A 22264-nucleotide genomic window follows, 5' to 3' on the forward strand; every position below is an offset into this window, starting at 1 on the left:
TAAGATAAAGAGGGAAACGAGTTACCTAGGTTCAGGCTCTCGACATGGTGAGATAATACCTTACTCCTGCTTGGCGATTGTATTCCTCAGATGGATTTTCGTTGCCCTCAAGGGCGGCACCCCGTACCCCTTATATAGTGGGGGAAGGATTACAGATATGATAGAGTCCTAATCTAGTAAGACTAAGATCTATCCTAATTCGGTTATGGCCTGGGTCCGAAGTACACGACATGCAATCCGGTACGTACCAGACTCCTAGCCAACACTGTACAAATATATTCTCCTTCCTATTCGGTACCCCGTTGACCGTACGTGTTTGTAGTCTCCGGATACCCCTGGTATAGGTATCCCACTTGTAGTATAGGCGAAGCCGGGAGGCCTTTTGTTACCATCCACTACGCTGGCCCAGCCTACCTATGATGGGCCAAAACCCTCGCCTCTGTCGGGTATGGACCTCGTTGCATATAGTTGGTTACTGATGTGTGTAGGGATAAAAACAGCTCGGAAACCGACATAAACCACCTTTACCATTTTAGTTTCCATTACTTTTCTAAATTGACATCAGAAATCTTGGATACAAAAACAAAATTGAATATTATCAAATACGAAAATGGGATAAATACGAATCGGAGCGAATATGGTAATGTAAATTTATCACACTATAAAAACCCTCAAACCAAGCTTACAATTTTTTTCTAGAACAATATATAAAAAATTCTAAACATTAACAACTAGCCATACCACTTTTTACCACACGATACCATTGCTCCCACTAATACCATACTAAACAACATGATACTAGCTCCAATAATATCATGTTAAACCACATGATATTAGATCCACTGTCTCAATAAGTTTTACCATATTTATTTACTTACGAAAACAATGAAACTAATCACAATGAATCTCATTGATAAAAGGTATACAACTTTACACATAAGACACAACCCCATCTATGTACCCACACACCAGCATGTCACCATGACATCCCATGTCACGCCCAGAAATTTACACCAAATTTCTGAACAATAGCATGTATTAAATCTCGGTCCAGGCATCAGCCCGAGTACACACTATGACAAATTAATACACAGTTCCATGTCTTAAAAATAAATAAAAACAATTATCTATCGAAATGCAGCGGAAAAGGAAAACAAACTAAACCATCTAATCTTCAGCTTCAGCTGGTGAAGACGGCTCCACTCCACAGGCACTCTTGACGGCGGACTGAACCTTACTTCAACCTTCGGAACAACCTTCTTCTGACACAGGCTCTGGCACTTGCTCTGGTGGGGGAAAAATTAAGCAAGGCTGAGTACAAACCACCGTACTCAACAAGTAACACCCAAGAGAGGGAGAATAATGAATGCAACAGGGTATCAAGGATAGGCTAAGGTTAACTTGCACAAAAGCTGCAGTAATTTAGCAAAACAGTAGATAAAATAGACTGAAATAAAAGTAAAGTAACATTTAAAAATAAACATCCACTGTCCAACGTTACACCACGTTGCAACAGGCCCAAACCACTGTCGAACGTTACACCACGTAGCGACAGGGTCAACCCTCTGCCCAACGTTAAACCACGTTGCGACAGACCCAAACCACTGCCAATGTTACACCACATTGCGCAGGGTCAAACCAATTCCAAGATTTGTAAAATTATTAAAGGGGTTCACTAATCCCAGTGAGTTTGTCAGTTCGCCCAATAACCGCAGGCACGGCTATTCGAATAGTTTTACTCTGCAGAGGTGTACAACTTTACCCACAAGACATGGCTGCCAAGCATGTTACCATGCCCCAACGTATCACCACGATACCTCAGTACGGAAACCATGATAAGACCTTTCACCTAACCCTCCCTAGACAATCGCACCACACTTCAGGTTTCACCCCCTCTTTTACACCAAGTCGGGCAGTCCCCTCTTGTGCCTTGGTAGATCCGGAAGCAGGAGAAGCTTTCGTTACACCACGATTGCCCGTCCATACTCCATCACGCCTACCCTTGCCTGGGTACGTCGAATAGGGACAAGCTAGATTACGAGTCTCACCGTTGCCCATTCTGGCTTGTGGTTAGTATGTGTAAGACCTTCAGGGTTTCCTGAGAACCGGTCCTTAATTGCCATGGGCACGACTCTCAAAACCATGCACCCACAGCCCACCATAAGCAATATTTTAGTTGTCATTAATCCACAACGGGAAATGAATAATGATAACAACCATTGAAGGTGTACCAAAGTGTAACAATAATTAAATAATAATTGGTGAGCTAGTTGAACTAAGCATGGCTAAGCATTGACTAACCCTAATTGTAGTCAAATTAACCCTAGGATGACAATAATAAATCGGATATATTGGTAAATTCCCAATAGATAAATACAATAAATAGATTTGCATAAAACAATGCATGTTTGAATGTAAAAGCGAGGGATTTTATAAACATAGGTTCAATATGATCAAAGAAGGGTGCCACTTGCCTTGCTTAGACCCACGAGGAACTTCGGCGACGACTTCGAGAACAAACGGCGCTGCGACGGGGTCAAAACCTACGACAAACAAGGCAAAACAAGAAAAACAGGCTAAAAAACTACTGAAACAGAGAAAGAAACTATTTTTAATGGATTCTTGGCATTTTTCTGGATTTAATGAAACTTGAATGGACCTAAACGGAGACTAGATGAATTACTTATGAATTTTAGAAGTTTTCTGGGTTTTTTTAGCTAAACAGAAAAGTCCTAAATCAATTATTGCGTAATTAATGGGGCTGCTGACGTCAGCGAGGAGAGAGGTAGCTGACGGCTGACAGGTGGGGACCACCTGTCGGTGAGAGAGAGAGGGAAAGTGGGCGGCTGACACGCGGGCCCGGGGAGGAGAGAAAGGAAGGGAGGGCGCGGCGGCGGCTGACGGGTGGGACCCGTCGGTCGGCGATCGTGGAACAGAGAGGAGGGGAGCGGGGTCCGGCCGGGAGAGGGAGAGGGGCGGCAACGCCCGGGCGGCGGTGGACGGCGACCGGTGGAGGACGGCGCCCGGCGACGAGCGGCGCGAACCGGCGGGCGGCGGCGATGCAAAGATGACGATTGCGACGAAGTGGGGAACGGCGGTGTGGAGACACGGCCGAGAGGGAGAGGGATCGGGGCGGCGTGGCGGTGAGTCAGCCAGCAGCGCGGCGGGCGGAGGAGCTCAGCGACGACGTCGCGAGGGAGAGGGGGATGAGATGCGGCGTTCAGCCGGGGAGGCGGCGACGGCGCAGCAACGACGGCGTCGGCGACGACGTCGGGCGGCGACAAGCGGGCGGCGACGGCGACGACGGTGCGACGACGACGACCGGCGTCCGACGACAGCGCGTGGCGCGCGACCGAGCGCGGCGCACGGCGACGACGGCATGGCGGCACGGCGACGGCGGGCGGGCGCGGGAAGCGGCCATGCGGGAAGGCGCGGGTGGCGCGAGGACAGCGTGACAACGGCGGAGCTAGGCGACGGTCTGGCAGGGGCCGCCGATGACCGGCGGAGTCCGACGACGACGGCGCGGGGGTGAGCTCGGAGGCGATGATGGAGGAAACGGGAGAGGGAGAGGGGAAACGCTCACCGGCGGCGACAAAGAAGGCGGCGCGTCGGCGAGGGCGAGGCGGAGGTGATGACGCAGACGCGCGGCGGCTGGCGACGCGCGGTGACGAGATCGGCCGACGGCGTCGAGACGACGGGCACGGCGGCGGGAAGGACGAAGGGCGGCGACGACACTCGGGTGCACACCGGCCGTGACGGAGGCCGGCGGGGGGTCAGCGAGGTAGCGGCGGCGGTGGTGACGACGGTGGGCGGCGACGTCCGACGGCCGACGAGGAGATCGGCGGTTGACGGCGACGGAGGGGAGCTTCGGGCGGAGAGGGGGAAAGTGGCGGCGGGGCGGCGGCGCGGGGATTTTATAGGTGGCGGCGCCGGCTAGGGCGGAGCGGCCGGTGGAGACCGAGTCGACGACGCGGCGGACTCGGCGGCGGCGGTTGCGGCGGTGGTTGCAGCGGCGGCACGGCGTCCGGAGGTGTCGGGGCGGAGGCGGACTCGGCCGGCGCGGCGCTGCGCGGGCGCGGGCGCTGGCGAAACCTGGTCGCTGACAGGTGGGCCCCACCTATCAGTGGCGCGAGGGGAGGAGGGAGGCAGCGCGGACTCGCGGGCGCGGGCGCGGCGAGTTGGGCCGGAGCAGCGGCCCAGGCGGGGCGTGCGCGGGCGGAGGAGGCCGGAGCGGAAGGCCGGCTCGGCTGGGCCGGCCGGGCGGGGAGAGGTGGGCCGGCTCGGCTGGGCCGGCCCGGGAAGGAGGAGAGGAAAAAGAAAAAGGAAAAAGAAAAGGAAAGGGACGAAAATTGGACTTCGGCCCAATTTGAGAAGGAAGGGAAAAAGAAAGGAAAAAGGAGGGAAAAAGGAAAATCCCACTTTTGCCGAGTTTTAAATTAATTTGTTTGATCAAATTTTATTGTTCTGCAATTTGAATTTAAATCCAGTTACTCGATTTGGAACCTCGATTTAATTGAATTAATTCCTTTTAGAGGGATTCTTCCTGAGTTAATTAAGCCAATTGTTGCTTACGAATTTCTTTTACGATTTTAGGCTTGGGATAAAACTCCGGGCGTGACATCCCACGAAGAGGTTGTGATAGAACCTTTCACATAACCCTGATTGTTGAAGGTTGTGATAGAACCCTTCACTAATCTGCGCAAGTCATCCGTGCAGATTGTTGATCATCAGGCGTATCCCTGAGCTATGTGCTTGACACTATCCGAGTGCTTTTCAGGCGCTCCCCGAGTGCTTCCCGAGTGATCCTGAGTACTCTGTGATGATTGTAGAGGCTGTTGAGGGCTACGATTGGAAGAAAAGTCTAGGTGCATCGAGGTGTAGCCTCCGACTCTATGCTTAAATGCGTAACAATTAAACATAGAGTCATCTATGGACTGTTACCCAAAAAGGCTTTCTGACTCGAGCTATACTGTTCATAGTGCTTCGGACCCGAGTGGTTTGGAGATGTTTTTGTGTTGTGTTTCCCTGGACATACAACCTTTGGCTACATTCTGCCGTGGGGTAGGTCACGCCGACTAGCCTAACTGTTATAGCCGAGTAGTTACTACCGAGCATATTTGGGTCTACTCAAAGTTTAGGCACGGGCTAAAAAACGCAATTAAATGCCATGGGCAAAATCGACCGATGCCTGCGCGAGTGCGGCCATGGGCCCATAACATGGGTGTCCAACGATTCCTGATTTGAAGGAAATTACGAATTTCATTTCACCGACTGGCGTGCCCACAAAACTCGTAACGTTCATTAAAAATAGCATGGTATTCATTATGCCAGCACCGATTTTTTTGGCCTGCTCTGTCCGTAGGGGAACATAACAATACTTAGCCCAGGAACGGAATTTTCTAGCCGTTAGGCTCATTTGCAGCCCATTTAAGCCTCCCGTTACCCTGACTCTTCATCTTCTTCTCCGCCGCACTGATTACTGCAGCCGCAATTTGCTCCGGCAATCCCGCGCTCACCAAACCATAGCCCATTTAAGACTCACGGGAAGTAGTAGTATTCGAGCCTTTCTTTGAGCGGAGTTTCGGGCTGCCGGTGTCTTCTTTTTTCGGGGTTTATTGGACTTTTATGGGATCGAAGTCCATCACTTGAACCCCAATTCCATTCTTCAAATCGCGGTGTTTGTATACACCTGTGAAACCTTCCTTGCGATTCACCCTCACTTCAACCTCTTCCGCCATCTTTTCGCCGTTAAGCCCTAGCCCAACCGGAATCCTCCATTGGTGGTGGGTGGCGCCGGCATTTAGCTCCGTGAGGGGAGCAAAAAAGCTTGGCTTTCTCTGCCCATGAAGACGTCCCTGAAGGGCTGGAAGCGGTGTGGTTTTATTGTTCCAACCTTGCCGACTCCCTTCCTCCCTTCGTCGGCCATGCCCCCGAAGCCCAGGAGGCATGGTCGTCACTCCCGACAACAGAGGAAATGCCGCAGGTGAACTCATTGCTCAACCTGATTGAGAATTTGAGGACTGCTGGCCTAACCGGCTTTTGGGTGACACTACACTTCGTCCAGCGTGGAATCCAGCTTCTCAAGGACCGGGTCCGATTCACCTTCGATTACACCGGGAGCGACGACCTGACTTAGGGATCAGCGGAAGTGCTTCGGTGGGAAGCCATCCAGGCTAGAGCTCGGCTATTGTTCAATCTGAACACCACCATTCCTGCTATCCCCGTTGGCTCCCCAATGCCATTCCATGCTGGGAACGCTCCCCCTCCGGTGAGTCCTTCTCTTCTAGAAGTTTTGCTTCCAGCTTCTTGGATGCTTTCCCCAATTCGTCATAATTTGACTCATGTCCCCTCCGCAGGACCACCACCAATTCCTGTCCTACCCCCCGAGCCGGGCCTCGCCCGTGCTCAAGAGGGGAGCGGAAGCTTCGGCTGATGAGCCGGCTGCCAAGAGGATGGTGTTCGATCTAGACACGGAGCCCGCTGGGGCACCAGAGGATAATGATGCTCCGGCCCTGACTCGCTCTCCAAGCCGGCCTCCTTTGAGGTGCTTGAGGAGACCCGCCTTCAACATGGGACCAAGGTAACATAACTTAGCTTTTATGCCAAGGGCCCGAGAGGGCCGCGCCGAGCAGGTTAAAATTGACCTGTCGGATGACTTAGGACATCGCCAAGATCGAGCGATATATCGAGAAGTCGGTCAAGCTTATGAAGGTATGCTCTTCGATCGTTACCCTGTGTGCGATCTCATTAGCTCACATCACGCTGTTTAGGGAATCGAGGCACGCTCCAAGGCGAAGTCGGAGGCCCTACTTTAGCTCGGCTTGCGGATCCTGGAAGTCGTCGTCTTTCTTGTCGGTGGGCTTCATCTTGTTTGGCCCGGCGGCCCTCGACTTGCCTTTGGCTAACTGCTCTACGTAGTGACGCATGACAAAGCAATCTTTGGCCAAGTGGGAGGACTTCAGGTGGTAGGGGCACTTGCTGTTCATGACTTTGTCATAATCAGACATCTTGGGGCGTTGGATCGGCTGTGGATCTATGACGACGACCAGCTCCTCGGGCTTGCGTTTCCGTGAGTGCGAGTCCTTCCTGTGCTCCTTTTCTTTTCCTTTGCCAGACGGATGTCCTTTCTCGTCGTGCTTGTCTCCCCGTGAGGCGGACACCGCATCGACGACCGCTGCGTAGGAGTTAGCCATGTCAAAGAGATTTTTGATAGTAGTCGGCTCATCGCGTACTCCTTTCCAGAATGCGGCGATGACCACGTCATCATTTATGTTCGGGATGGAATTGCGGACCATTGAGAACCGTTTGTATAGGCCCGCAGGGATTCGCTATTCCTCTATTGGACTTGGTACAGATCGTACTTCGTCAATTGACTTAAGTTCTTGGTGAAGGTTGGGACACCGTCTGTCATGTTAGTATCAGAGCTTTCGGGTGACTGATGCCTAGACGCCTGGCTATGGCTTTGATGGTCTAGGTCAGGGCGACGGTCCTCCCGGCGGGTGTGGTGTTGGTGTTCGAGCTTGCGGCGGAGGTCAGCAGAGTCCTCTTGATTGAGGCGCTACTTCTTGGCCTTGAGCTCTTATCGTTGCCGATCCAGTCAGCGAATCTCGTCGTCAATGCGGCATTGCCTTTTGATGGAGTCTCTCTTCCACGCCGAGTCAGGTGAGTGCCGACGCGATCTGCTTTCGCTATGTAGCCGGGACCCAGTCGGGTGCCAGTAGACGTTCGCCCGAGACCTAGGAGATCTAGACGACTGAGCGTTCGAACGAGCGGCTGGTACCTATCGTGCGTTGGAGGGAGCGCTGGATCGCATCAGTAGTCACCATGGCCTTGACCTTGTTTATGGTTTCTACCATAGTAGATCTGACTGTGGGAGCTGCTGGATAATGTCGCCGAGTAGATCGGTGGTCGCACAGATGTTGTTCTTGGGCGTCTTGAAGACGTCATGCCCGTCGACTTGGGGTTTGGAGCAGATCGCGCTGCAGCGTGGCATGAGATTGCGCCACATGTCGTTCCTTTTCCTCCCGCTCCTGGCATTCCCTTTCCTCCTCGAGTTGGCGCTCTTCTGCTAGTTGGGCCGCCTCCTCCTCTTGCCGATTGGCTGCAGAAGAAGGTGACACCGGCTTGCCGACGGCGAAGACTTCTCGGGGCAGCACGAAGCTTCCAGTGCTGCTACGAGTCTCGGAAGCATCGACCAAAGGAGTCGGTGCCGCCTTGAGATTGGTTTCAACCTCCATCGGAGTTGCGCTTTGGCTTGCCTACTAGTCCCACCTGGGGGAGAGCATCTCAGTGTCGTGTGACCTAGATTGGATCTGGGTCTGACCTGATGCCTTCTTGTCGGGCTCAAAACGGCAGACCTCTTCGTTGGAGTCGGAGCTCGAGTCGGTGTATGACAGCGCACCGAACTGGTCGGTCTGATGCCTGATGCCGCCGAACTTGAAGGTCAAGCCCAGCGGGAATTTCCTCTTCATGATGTCCGAGTTGAAGTCCATCGAACTTCGCTGAAAAGAGCTTTAGATCGAAAAAGAAAGATAGCGCACCCCCTCCCTGGCGCCAACTGTCGATGATTGGTGTCGGCAATAAACTTATAGGGTGACTATTGGGCTCGGAATATGATGATTAAGATGAAAAGGGAGACGATTCACCCAGGTTCAGGATCTCGGCGTGGCGAGATAATACCTTACTCCTGCTTGGCGGAGATAAATCTCTCTTGCCCTCAAGGGGGCACCCCGTGTCCCTTATATAGTGGGTAAAGGGTCACGGATATGATAGAGTCCTAATCTAACATGACTAAGATCTATCCCAGTTTGGTTACAGCTCGAGTCCAAAGTACATGCCATGCAATCCGGTACGTACCAAACTCCTAGCCGACAACATACAAATGTATTTTCTCTCCTATTCGGTACCTCATTGACCGTACGTATTCATGTAGTCTCCGAATACCCCGGTATATGTATCCCACAAGTTGAAATTATTTAGTAATTGAAAATGTTGTTTTAAGTTGTTATATTTTCAAATTAAAATTCAAACTATCTAAAAAAGTTATATAGAAAGTGGCGAAGATAAAAGTTATAGATCTTGATGAGTTATGAAACTTTGTTGTTGATGACTTTTTTAGTTGAAATCATTTAATATTTGAAAATGTTATTTTCAAGTTGTCATATTTTCCAATTCAAATTCAAATTATTCAAAAAAAACGTTATATAGAAAAATGAAAAAATTAAAGTTGTAAATCTTCGTAAGTGATACAACTTTGTTATTGATAATTTTTTCATTTGAAATCATTTAGTATTTAAAAATATTATTTGAAGTTGTCATATTTAAAATAGTCATCCATTATGGCCCATAATCTAGGCCCGTCAGAGATGAGGGTCATCCGTGACGTGCTATAATCTAGGCCCATCAGAGATAAGAGTCATCTCTGACGGGTGCTAACTTGTTGCTAGATTGAGATATGTAATGTTATCTCAATCGGGCCTAAATTATGACCCGTCACTGATAAGTGTCATCCGTGACGAACCTGAGTTTTATGTCCATCTAACATGTCTGTGCGACCATATCTCAATCGGGCGATTTTTTGGCCTGTCACAGATGACTCATACATGATGGCTCACTAATTCTAGGTATGTTAGAGGCCGTTATAGGTAGAAGGTTCTGTACTAGTGATCTACGGCAAGAAAGAACAGAGAAGAAGAGAGAGAGGTTGTTGGTATAAATTGCTTTATTGTTTATTCAGTAATTTTGTTGGGTTCGAACGTCGGCTCAAATCGACTTGTGTGAACTGTGAATCGAAGCACTGATCCGACATAAAACACTCATGATATGATAAGACTTATTTCTACCTCCATATGTTTGCTGACAAATGGATGCCCTAATTCAATGTACTGAACATCAAATTTGGAATTTCAGAAAAGGCACCGATGACTGATCCCATATCCTTGTAATCTTTCCATAAATAAGAAAAACACTGTTCCGGTACCCCTGTATTCTTGCCATAAATGCTATTCTTTCTCAGCTGAGAATGATGCGACATAGCTCACCGACAAAACTGTAACATGAAAGGATAGACATGAGAAATACTGACAAAACGGAAACTATGCGATTAAAAGCATTTAAAACAACATAGTGATAAACTGAATTATACGAAACCATGGATAATTCAGTGATTTTATTTTATGGAGATTCGGTTTATTGTCCTTGTTACTCAAAGAAGATGAATAACTAACTACTAGGTAGGAAAAAAAAGGAAGAAAATTCTGCTACGGTGTCGTCCTCATCTGAGCTTTGCCGTACATAGTGGTCTCTAGACAATAATTGGCAACAATTCAAATTCATGTACACATATGTATATATATGTAACGTGTACATCAGTTTTGAATTAATGACCCCTATGGCTGTTTTTGTTTGAATGCATGCAATAGTTTATTGTATGTGAAATGCACATGGTGAAAAAAATATTGCCACTAGATTATAGGTCCATTCAGCCCACATTTCAGCTATAGAACTCCTATCGTTTTATTCATACAGTAGTAACAGTAGCATAACACTGTCTATGCTCCGAACATCAAAATTGTTGTCATAGCACTATCTATAATTATTGGTTGCCTCCGTTCGGTTACATGATCACAATATTTTAGACTATGGTATATATTAGTATCAAAAAAAAGAATGGTGTTAGTGGGTGGAGGACAAGGATGACTCAAAATATTCGTTCGAAAGGCTTTAAGTTGCCAATGGATTGTGCTGATTGCAATGACCACAACACTAGACTTATTTGTGAGATTTTTGCTCAACAAGTATATGATGGTAATGGGCCGAACCATCATTTATCTCATCCTGGTTTTAACAAAGTCATTGAACTATTTGCCTCAAGGATGGTTTAAGGTACTATGCTTCCATTTAAGGACAAATGGGATAAACTTAGCATCGAATACAATAGTTCGAAGATATTAAGAGCTCAAACAGGTTTAGGATCGGATAGCACAAGGCAAACGGTGACGGCAGCTGCAGAACGCTGGAAGAAATTGAAAGAAGTAATTATTTCAAAATAATATTTTAATTTAGGAAATTTTGCATCTAGTTTTTTGTTCTAACTCAATTTTATAATAACGTATTATGCATGATATACCCGGATGTGCAAAGTTCATGAAGGTTGGCTTTCAAAAATGAGAAGCAACTTGCGAAGATGTTTGAAGACATTCACAACATTGGTGCTGACCATTGGTCTTTAGGGCAACGCGACAGACTCCACTGATGCAACTAATATTGCCGATGACAATGACAAATTGACAATGATGTAGGAACAGAGTATGATGAACCAACTGCCAACAGAAAGAGAGATGCTGGTGGATCAAAGATGGATAAGGGGAAAATGAGCAAGAGTGGATCATAAGAAATGGTAGATGAAATGTCAAAGATTAATGAACTTTTTCCCCATAATTTGTCACTGATCCAATGCTAGGTTGAGAGAGGATCCCCGGGTTGTTCCATTAAGGATGTTATGGCCTTGGTGGAGGAATGTGGGGCGGTTGAAGGGACAAATGAGCACTTCCTTGCAACTAATTTTCTTATCAAAAAAGATCAAAGAGAGATGTTTGTTAATTCACTGGGCACTCCTGCAGGACAGTTCGCATGGTTTAAGAAGATGTACGAGGTGAAGTACGGAAATTAGTTGCATGTGGTGTGTCCGTAGAATATATCCCTTTATTTTACTCGTGCCATTTCATTTGACAATACTATCTATGGATTGTTTTTTTGTTATGAACATTTGTTAGTTTGTATCGCCTTAATTTTATGGGATGTTGTACTTGTGATCAATTATTTTCAGATCTACGTCTTGCAATTGTTGTTTGAATCACCTACTGGATTATTGTCATGTACCTATAAATTTCAGCAAGTTTATGATGTTGTGTATGTTCTAATTTATTTTCCATAACTTATGTGTGTAGATGTTAAGTGGTAGTGAAGATGGTTCATCGGATGAGGAATGTGATTCTGATGAGCTTACTATACAATTGTTTCAAACTGTAGCATCCAATCTTTCTTCAACTCGAAGAATAGGAGAGAGTTTTCACTCACTCTACTTGGAAAAGGCTGCGCCAGGAACATCACGACTTAGTGGAATGGGAAACTTTAGCCACACCAAGTGAATGTTATAATTAAGATGCTTCGTATGAATGAGAACACATTCGTTGAATTGTATGATATTTTGGTTAGTAAATACAATATTGAATCTACTATACACATGCATACGATGGAGGCACCTGCAATTTTTCAATAGATACATGGTAACAGGTTCATCAAAATGTCTTATGTGGCCACATTTCAAAGATTGTATTGGGGCATTGACAGTACTAATATCCTTACAATAGTTCCAAATGAAGAGAAGGTTATGACTATTTGTGATCATGATATGAGGTTTATTGTCACATCCGGAGTTTATCCTAAGCCTGAATTCGTAAAAGAAATTCGTAAATGATAATTGGTTTAATTAACTCAGGAAAAATCACTCTAAAGAAATCAATTTAATTAAATCGAGGTTCCAAATAGATTAACAGGATTTAAACTTAAATTGCAGAAGTATAAAATTTTGCCCAAAAATTAATCTAAAACTCGCCAAAAGTAGGGCTTTCCTTTTTGTCCCCTCCTTTTTCTTTCTTTTTCCCTTCCTTCTCAAATTGAGCCGAAGTCCAATTTTTGTCACACCTAGAGTTTTGTTAAGCCTAAAAACGTAAAAAGAAATCCGTAAATAACAATTGGCTTAATTAACTCAGGAAAAATCCGTCTAAAAGAACCTAATTTAATTAAATCGAGGTTCACAAATCAATTAACTAGATTTAAACTCAAATTGCAGAAGTATAAAATTTGGTCAAACAAATTAATTTAGAACTCGGCAAGAGTGGGTTTTTCCTTTTTCCCTCCTTTTTCCTTTCTTTTTCCCTTCCTTCTCAAATTGGGCCGAAGTCCAATTTTCCTCCCCTTCCTTTTCTTTTTCCTTTTTCTTTTTCCTCCCCTCCTTCCCGGGCCGACCCAGCCGAGCCGGCCTTTTCTCTTCCCGCGCCGCCTCCCTCCGCCAGGGCCGCCCCCAGCTCACCCAGCTCGCCCACGCTCGCCCGCGAAGTCCGCGCCGCCTCCCTCCACCTTTGCGCCGCTGACAGGCGGGGCCCGCCTGTCAGTGACCGCGCCCGCGCCAGCTCGCGCGCCCGCGCTGGCCGAATCCGAGCCCGCGCCGCGCCGCCGCTGCGTCGCAACTACCGCGCCGCCACCGCCGTCGCCGAGTCCTCGCCGCGCCCGACTCGGTCTCCAACCACCGCCCCGCCCTAGCCGGCCTCCCCGCGCTATAAATCCTCACCGCCGCCGCGCCGCCGCTCACCTTTTCCGCCCAAAGCTATCGCCGTCGCCGTGCTGCCCCGTCCTCCGCTGCCGATCGATCTCGCGTCTCGACGCCGGTTGTCACCGCGGAGCGCTGTCACCACCTCCGCCTCGCCACCGCCGACTGGTTGCCGCCCCTGTCGTCGCCGGTGAGCATCCCCCGCGCCGCGCATCCTCTCGCCACCCGGTCGCCGCCGCGCCCGTCCTCCTCACCGCCGCCGATCGATCTCCACCGCCATCGCCGACCGACCGCACCTACCCGCGTCACCACCTGCGCCTCAACCTCGCCGACTCACCCTCACCGTCGCTGCTGCCAGTGAGCGCCTCCTTCCTCCTCCCATCTCTCTTTTCCTTCCCGGCCGACCGCCACCGAGCCACACTGTCACGCCCGGAGTTTTATCCCAAGCCTAAATCGTAAGGAGAAATTCGTAAATAACAATTGGCTTAATTAACTCAGGAAAAATCCCTCTAAAAGGAATTAATTCAATTAAATCGAGGCTCGCAAATCGACTAACAGGATTTGAATTTAAATTGCAGAAGTATAAAATTTGGCCAAACAAATTAATTTAAAACTCGGCAAAAGTGGGGTTTTCCTTTTTCCCTCCTTTTTCCTTTCTTTTTCCCTTCCTTCTCAAATTGGGCCGAAGTCCAATTTTCCTCCCTTCCTTTTCTTTTTCCTTTTTCTTTTTCCTCTCCTCCTTCCCGGGCCGGCCCAGCCGAGCCGGCCCACCTCTCCCCGCCCGGCCGGCCCAGCCGAGCCGGCCTCCCGCTCCAGCCTCCTCCGCCCGCGCGCGCCTCCGCCTGGGCCGCCGCCCGGCCCAGCTCGCTCGCGCGTCCGCGCCCGCGCTCGCCGCGAGTCCGTCTCGCCTCCCTCCTCCCCTCGCGCCACTGACAGGTGGGGCCCACCTGTCAGCGACCAGGTTTCGCCAGCGCCCCCGCCTCCGCGCCGCGCCGCGCCGGCCGAGTCCGCCGCCGCCCCGAGTCCTCCGCTCGCGCCGCCAACGCAACTCCCGCCGCCGAGTTCGCCGCGTCGTCGACTCGGTCTCCACCGGCCGCTCCGCCCTAGCCGGCGCCACCATCTATAAAATCCTCGCGCCGCCGCCCCGCCGCCACTTTCCCCCTCTCCGCCGAAGCTTCCCTCCGTCGCCGTCAGCCGCCGTTTTCCCCGTCGGCCGTTGGACGTCGCCGCCCACCCGCGTCACCACCTCCGCCTCGTCCTCGCCGACCTTCCGCCGGCCCTCGTCGCCACCGGTGGTCGCCGAGCTTCGTCGCCGCCCCTTTGTCCCGTCAGCCGCCACCCCGCCAGCCCCTTCCTCTCTCTCCTCCCCGGGCCCGCGTGTCAGCCGCCCACCTCCCCCTCTCTCTCACCGACAGGTGGTCCCCACCTGTCAGCCGTCAGTTCCTCTCTCCTCGCTGACGTCAGCAGCCCCATTAATTGCGCAATAATTGATTTAGGACTTTTCTGTTTAGCTAAAAAACCCAGAAAACTTCTAAAATTCATAAGTAATTCATCTAGTCTCCGTTTAGGTCCAGTCAAGTTTCATTAAATCCAGAAAAATGCCAAGAATCCATTAAAAATAGTTTCTTTCTCTGTTAGTAGTTTTTTTAGCCCGTTTTGTTTGTTTTGCCTTGTTTGTCGTAGGTTTTGACCCCGTCGCAGCGCCGTTCGTTCCCGAAGTCGTCGCCGAAGTTCCTCGTGGGTCTAAGCAAGGCAAGTGGCACCCTTCTTTGATCATATTGAACCTATGTTTATGAAATCCCCCGCTTTTACATTCAAACATGCATTGTTTTATGCAAATCTATTTATTGTATTTATCTATTGGGCAATTACCAATATATCCGTTGATTCCCATTTATTATTGTCATCCCAGGGTTAATTTGACTAGAATTAGGGTTAGTCAATGCTTAGCCATGCTTAGTTCAACTAGCTCACCAATTCTTATTTGATTATTGATTAAACTTTGATAGACCTTTAATGGTTTTGATCCTTATTAATCTCCCGACATGGATTAATACAACTAAAATATTGCTTATGGTGGGCTGTGGGTGCATGGTTTTGAGAGTCGTGCCCATGGCAATTAAGGACCGGTTCTCAGGAAACCCTGAAGGTCTTACACGTACTAACCACAAGCCAGAATGGGCAACGGTGAGACTCGTAATCTAGCTTGTCCCTATTCGACGTACCCAGGCAAGGGTAGGCGTGATGGAGTATGGACGGGCAATCGTGGTGTAACGAAAGCTTCTCCTGCTTCCGGATCTACCAAGGCACAAGAGGGGACTGCCCGACTTGGTGTAAAGGAGGGGGTGAAACCTGAAGTGTGGTGCGATTGTCTAGGGAGGGTTAGGTGAAAGGTCTTATCATGGTTTCCGTACTGAGGTATCGTGGTGATACGTTGGGGCATGGTAACATGCTTGGCAGCCATGTCTTGTGGGTAAAGTTGTACACCTCTGCAGAGTAAAACTATTCGAATAGCCGTGCCCGCGGTTATTGGGCGAACTGACAGACTCACTGGGATTAGTTGAACCTCTTTAATAATTTTATTAATCTTGGAACTGGTTTGACCCTGCGCAATGTGGTGTAACGTTGGCAGTGGTTTGGGTCTGTCGCAACGTGGTTTAACGTTGGACAGAGGGTTGACCCTGTCGCTACGTGGTGTAACGTTCGACAGCGGTCTGGGCCTGTTGCAACGTGGTGTAACGTTGGACAGTGGATGTTTATTTTAAATGTTACTTTACTTTTATTTCAGTCTATTTTATCTACTGTTTTGCTAAATTACTGCAGCTTTTGTGCAAGCTAACCTTAGCCTATCCTTGATACCCTGTTGCATGCATTATTCTTCCTCTCTTGGGTGTTACTTGTTGAGTACGGTGGTTTGTACTCAGCCTTGCTTAATTTTTTCCCCCACCAGAGCAAGTGCCAGAGCCTGTGTCAGAAGAAGATTGTTCCGAAGGTTGAAGTAAGGTTCAGTCCGCCGTCGAGAGTGCCTGTGGTGTGGAGCCGTCTTCGCCAGCTGAAGCTGAAGATTAGATGGTTTAGTTTGTTTTCCTTTTCCGCTGCATTTCGATAGATAATTGTTTTTATTTGTTTTTAAGCCGTGGAACTGTGTATTAATTTGTCATAGTGTGTACTCGGGCTGATGCCTGGACCGAGATTTAATACATGCTATTGTTCAGAAATTTGGTGTAAATTTCTGGGCTTGACAAGTTGGTATCAGAGCCAATCTTGACCGTAGGATGAGCCAAATGGAAACCCTAGGAGCCTCCTTTCATATGCATTAGGTTTTGCAAAATTTGAGTCGTTTTAAAAAAAAAAAAGAGTCGAGTCTTTTGGTTTTGAAAATTTAGTGAGCATACTTGCTTCTCAAACCTTGACCTCTCTCTATAGATGTGTGTCATCCCATCGACGAGCCCGTCCCTTCGTCGCAGCAGTCGACAACGACTTCAGCTGATCAAGTGTCAAGACCGAAGAGTCAAGTTCTTCCAGAGGTGAAGAGTCAGGTCTTCGCTACTCCAAGCGTCGCTCTCAAGTTGAAGATGGAGTCGTTCAAGAGTCAAGCGTTGCTTCTTCAGTCGTCGCAGCCGTTTCGAGCCGTAGACGTTACCCTAGCATCGTCTTTTAGTCGTTGCTTGGTAGTTTTTGTGTGTGTAGGTTTGTTTTGGGGTTAGCGGTTCACCATAACAAGTGGAGGCGTTATGGTCGTACCACCAGGAGTTGAGTGCTCTTTTAAGTGTTTTAATCCAGATCAGAAAATTTCACTCGAGTAATTCAAGAAAAGCCCCTTTGATTTTCTCCTCCCCTTTGTTCTCCCCTTCTGCTCAGATGGTGAACACAAGGAACAGTAACCGCAACAACAATGGAGCAACTGGAAGTCAAGAAAACCATGAAGGTTCGCGCAATGGATCGCCACCGCCGCAACAAGAGGACCCGACGATTGCCCAAGTTCTAGCCAACCAGGCTCAGATGATGACCATGATGATGCAACAGATGCAACAACAACACCAACAGGTGATGCAGCTTTGGATGAATCAGCAGCAAAATCAACACCAAGGACCACTGCCAGCACAATCAAGGTTATCAGAGTTTCTTCGAGTTCGACCACCGACGTTTGCGAGCACAACCAACCCGATGGAAGCAAATGACTGGCTACATGCAATCGAAAAGAAGCTGAATCTTTTGGAGTGCAGTGATCAAGAGAAGGTCGCTTTCGCGACTCACCAACTGATGGGACCCGCCTCCGTTTGGTGGGATAACCTTCTGGCTACTCGGACTGCCACTACAGATATCACTTGGGACGAGTTCTGCAACAGTTTTCGGAAAGCCCATGTGCCGGATGGAATAGTGGCACAGAAGAAGCGTGAGTTTCGTGATCTACAACAAGGGGACATGACAGTTACAGAGTATCTCCATGAGTTCAACCGCCTTGCACGTTATGCTCCGGAAGATGTGCGCACCGATGCTGAAAAACAAGAAAAATTTCTTGAAGGATTGGATGATGACCTGACCAAACAGCTGATCTCTAGAGATTTTGCGGACTTTGAGAAGTTAGTGGACAAAGCAATCTGCCAGGAGGACCAGTGCAACCAGATGGATCGCAAGAGAAAAGCGGAACAAGTCAACACAGGAAAGAACCAGAAGCCACGTTTGCACTTTGGACAACAACAAGGGTCTTCGACACTGATTGTTCGTCGACACCGACCTTTCAACCCAAGCAACTACAACCCCCATGACAACGACAGCAATGGAGGACCACTGCAGCCCTTATCAGCACTGCCACCGCCAAGCCAGGCAACACCAGCTCAGAAGCCAGGGGTTTGTTTCAACTGCAACAGACCGGGTCACTTCGCCAAGGAGTGTCCACAGCCAAGACGCAACAAACCAGGATTCGTGCAAGCCCAAATCAATCAAGTCTCAGCCAAGGAAGCTCAAGCCGCACCCGAGTTTGTTCCAGGTAAGTTCTGCCAACTCTAGGCTGCTTGTCTGCACCTCTTTAACAGCTCCTCCGAATCTCGGGGACGAGATTCTGTTAAGGGGGGTGGATTTGTCACGCCCGGAGTTTTATCCCAAGCCTAAATCGTAAGGAGAAATTCGTAAATAACAATTGGCTTAATTAACTCAGGAAAAATCCCTCTAAAAGGAATTAATTCAATTAAATCGAGGCTCGCAAATCGACTAACAGGATTTGAATTTAAATTGCAGAAGTATAAAATTTGGCCAAACAAATTAATTTAAAACTCGGCAAAAGTGGGGTTTTCCTTTTTCCCTCCTTTTTCCTTTCTTTTTCCCTTCCTTCTCAAATTGGGCCGAAGTCCAATTTTCCTCCCTTCCTTTTCTTTTTCCTTTTTCTTTTTCCTCTCCTCCTTCCCGGGCCGGCCCAGCCGAGCCGGCCCACCTCTCCCCGCCCGGCCGGCCCAGCCGAGCCGGCCTCCCGCTCCAGCCTCCTCCGCCCGCGCGCGCCTCCGCCTGGGCCGCCGCCCGGCCCAGCTCGCTCGCGCGTCCGCGCCCGCGCTCGCCGCGAGTCCGTCTCGCCTCCCTCCTCCCCTCGCGCCACTGACAGGTGGGGCCCACCTGTCAGCGACCAGGTTTCGCCAGCGCCCCCGCCTCCGCGCCGCGCCGCGCCGGCCGAGTCCGCCGCCGCCCCGAGTCCTCCGCTCGCGCCGCCAACGCAACTCCCGCCGCCGAGTTCGCCGCGTCGTCGACTCGGTCTCCACCGGCCGCTCCGCCCTAGCCGGCGCCACCATCTATAAAATCCTCGCGCCGCCGCCCCGCCGCCACTTTCCCCCTCTCCGCCGAAGCTTCCCTCCGTCGCCGTCAGCCGCCGTTTTCCCCGTCGGCCGTTGGACGTCGCCGCCCACCCGCGTCACCACCTCCGCCTCGTCCTCGCCGACCTTCCGCCGGCCCTCGTCGCCACCGGTGGTCGCCGAGCTTCGTCGCCGCCCCTTTGTCCCGTCAGCCGCCACCCCGCCAGCCCCTTCCTCTCTCTCCTCCCCGGGCCCGCGTGTCAGCCGCCCACCTCCCCCTCTCTCTCACCGACAGGTGGTCCCCACCTGTCAGCCGTCAGTTCCTCTCTCCTCGCTGACGTCAGCAGCCCCATTAATTGCGCAATAATTGATTTAGGACTTTTCTGTTTAGCTAAAAAACCCAGAAAACTTCTAAAATTCATAAGTAATTCATCTAGTCTCCGTTTAGGTCCAGTCAAGTTTCATTAAATCCAGAAAAATGCCAAGAATCCATTAAAAATAGTTTCTTTCTCTGTTAGTAGTTTTTTTAGCCCGTTTTGTTTGTTTTGCCTTGTTTGTCGTAGGTTTTGACCCCGTCGCAGCGCCGTTCGTTCCCGAAGTCGTCGCCGAAGTTCCTCGTGGGTCTAAGCAAGGCAAGTGGCACCCTTCTTTGATCATATTGAACCTATGTTTATGAAATCCCCCGCTTTTACATTCAAACATGCATTGTTTTATGCAAATCTATTTATTGTATTTATCTATTGGGCAATTACCAATATATCCGTTGATTCCCATTTATTATTGTCATCCCAGGGTTAATTTGACTAGAATTAGGGTTAGTCAATGCTTAGCCATGCTTAGTTCAACTAGCTCACCAATTCTTATTTGATTATTGATTAAACTTTGATAGACCTTTAATGGTTTTGATCCTTATTAATCTCCCGACATGGATTAATACAACTAAAATATTGCTTATGGTGGGCTGTGGGTGCATGGTTTTGAGAGTCGTGCCCATGGCAATTAAGGACCGGTTCTCAGGAAACCCTGAAGGTCTTACACGTACTAACCACAAGCCAGAATGGGCAACGGTGAGACTCGTAATCTAGCTTGTCCCTATTCGACGTACCCAGGCAAGGGTAGGCGTGATGGAGTATGGACGGGCAATCGTGGTGTAACGAAAGCTTCTCCTGCTTCCGGATCTACCAAGGCACAAGAGGGGACTGCCCGACTTGGTGTAAAGGAGGGGGTGAAACCTGAAGTGTGGTGCGATTGTCTAGGGAGGGTTAGGTGAAAGGTCTTATCATGGTTTCCGTACTGAGGTATCGTGGTGATACGTTGGGGCATGGTAACATGCTTGGCAGCCATGTCTTGTGGGTAAAGTTGTACACCTCTGCAGAGTAAAACTATTCGAATAGCCGTGCCCGCGGTTATTGGGCGAACTGACAGACTCACTGGGATTAGTTGAACCTCTTTAATAATTTTATTAATCTTGGAACTGGTTTGACCCTGCGCAATGTGGTGTAACGTTGGCAGTGGTTTGGGTCTGTCGCAACGTGGTTTAACGTTGGACAGAGGGTTGACCCTGTCGCTACGTGGTGTAACGTTCGACAGCGGTCTGGGCCTGTTGCAACGTGGTGTAACGTTGGACAGTGGATGTTTATTTTAAATGTTACTTTACTTTTATTTCAGTCTATTTTATCTACTGTTTTGCTAAATTACTGCAGCTTTTGTGCAAGCTAACCTTAGCCTATCCTTGATACCCTGTTGCATGCATTATTCTTCCTCTCTTGGGTGTTACTTGTTGAGTACGGTGGTTTGTACTCAGCCTTGCTTAATTTTTTCCCCCACCAGAGCAAGTGCCAGAGCCTGTGTCAGAAGAAGATTGTTCCGAAGGTTGAAGTAAGGTTCAGTCCGCCGTCGAGAGTGCCTGTGGTGTGGAGCCGTCTTCGCCAGCTGAAGCTGAAGATTAGATGGTTTAGTTTGTTTTCCTTTTCCGCTGCATTTCGATAGATAATTGTTTTTATTTGTTTTTAAGCCGTGGAACTGTGTATTAATTTGTCATAGTGTGTACTCGGGCTGATGCCTGGACCGAGATTTAATACATGCTATTGTTCAGAAATTTGGTGTAAATTTCTGGGCTTGACACACACGCTGTCGCCGGACGTGTGCGGTGCGCGTCGTCGCTGCCGCCCGCCGTTGTCATCGTCGCCTTCGCGACGCCGTAGTCGAGCCACCGCCACCCGTGCCCGTACGCGCCCGCGCTCGTCACCCGGTCATCGTCGCCGCGACAGTCCGTCGCCGCCGCTTTGCCCGGCTGCGCCGCGTGCGCCGCCGTCTCGGTCAAGCGCCGCGCGCCGTCACCGGACGCCGGTCGTCATGGTCGTGCCGTCGCCGCCGTGCCTCGCGCTGTCACCGTGCGCCGCCGCTGTCGCCGCCATCAGCCGAGCTGCTCTTCCTTCTCCCCTGCTCTCTCCCTCTGACCGACGGGTCCCACCCATCAGCCGCCGCCGCGCCCCGGCCCAGCTGTCAGCCTCTCCTCTCCCCCTCTCTCCCACCGACAGGTGGCCCCCACCCGTCAGCGCCTCCTCTCTCCTTGCTGACGTCAGCAGCCCATTAATTGCGCAATAATTGATTTAGGACTTTTCTGTTTAGTTGAAAAACCCAGAAAACTTCTAAAATTCAGAAGTAATTCATCTAGTCTCCGTTTAGGTCCATTTAAATTTCATTAAATTCATAAAATTGTCAAGAATCCATTAAAAATACTTTCTTTTGCTGTTTCAGTAGAGTTTGTGCCTGTTTTATTTATTTTTGTGCTTTGTCACTTAGATTCGGACCCCGCCGAAGAGCCGGTTTACTTCGAGATCGTCGCCTGTCACGCCCAGAAATTTACACCAAATTTCTGAACAATAGCATGTATTAAATCTCGGTCCAGGCATCAGCCCGAGTACACACTATGACAAATTAATACACAGTTCCACGACTTAGAAACAATTAAAAACAATTATCTATCGAAATGCAGCGAAAAAGGAAAAAAAACTAAACCATCTAATATTCAGCTTCAGCTGGCGAAGACACCTCCACACCACAGGCATTCTCAACAGTGGACTGAACCTCACTTCAACCTTGGGAACAACCTTCTTCTGACTTCTGACTCAAGCTTTGGCACTTGCTCTGG

General features: G+C 49.4%; 1 pseudogene; it reads left to right on the forward strand.

Annotated features, from left to right (window-relative positions):
• Positions 1-10694: 10694 nt before the first annotated feature.
• LOC107303557 lies at positions 10695-11671 on the forward strand (annotated as a pseudogene).
• The last annotated feature ends 10593 nt before the right edge of the window (positions 11672-22264 follow it).

This window comes from Oryza brachyantha, chromosome 1 (assembly GCF_000231095.2).
Source record: "Oryza brachyantha chromosome 1, ObraRS2, whole genome shotgun sequence".
Taxonomy (NCBI): Eukaryota; Viridiplantae; Streptophyta; class Magnoliopsida; order Poales; family Poaceae; genus Oryza; species Oryza brachyantha.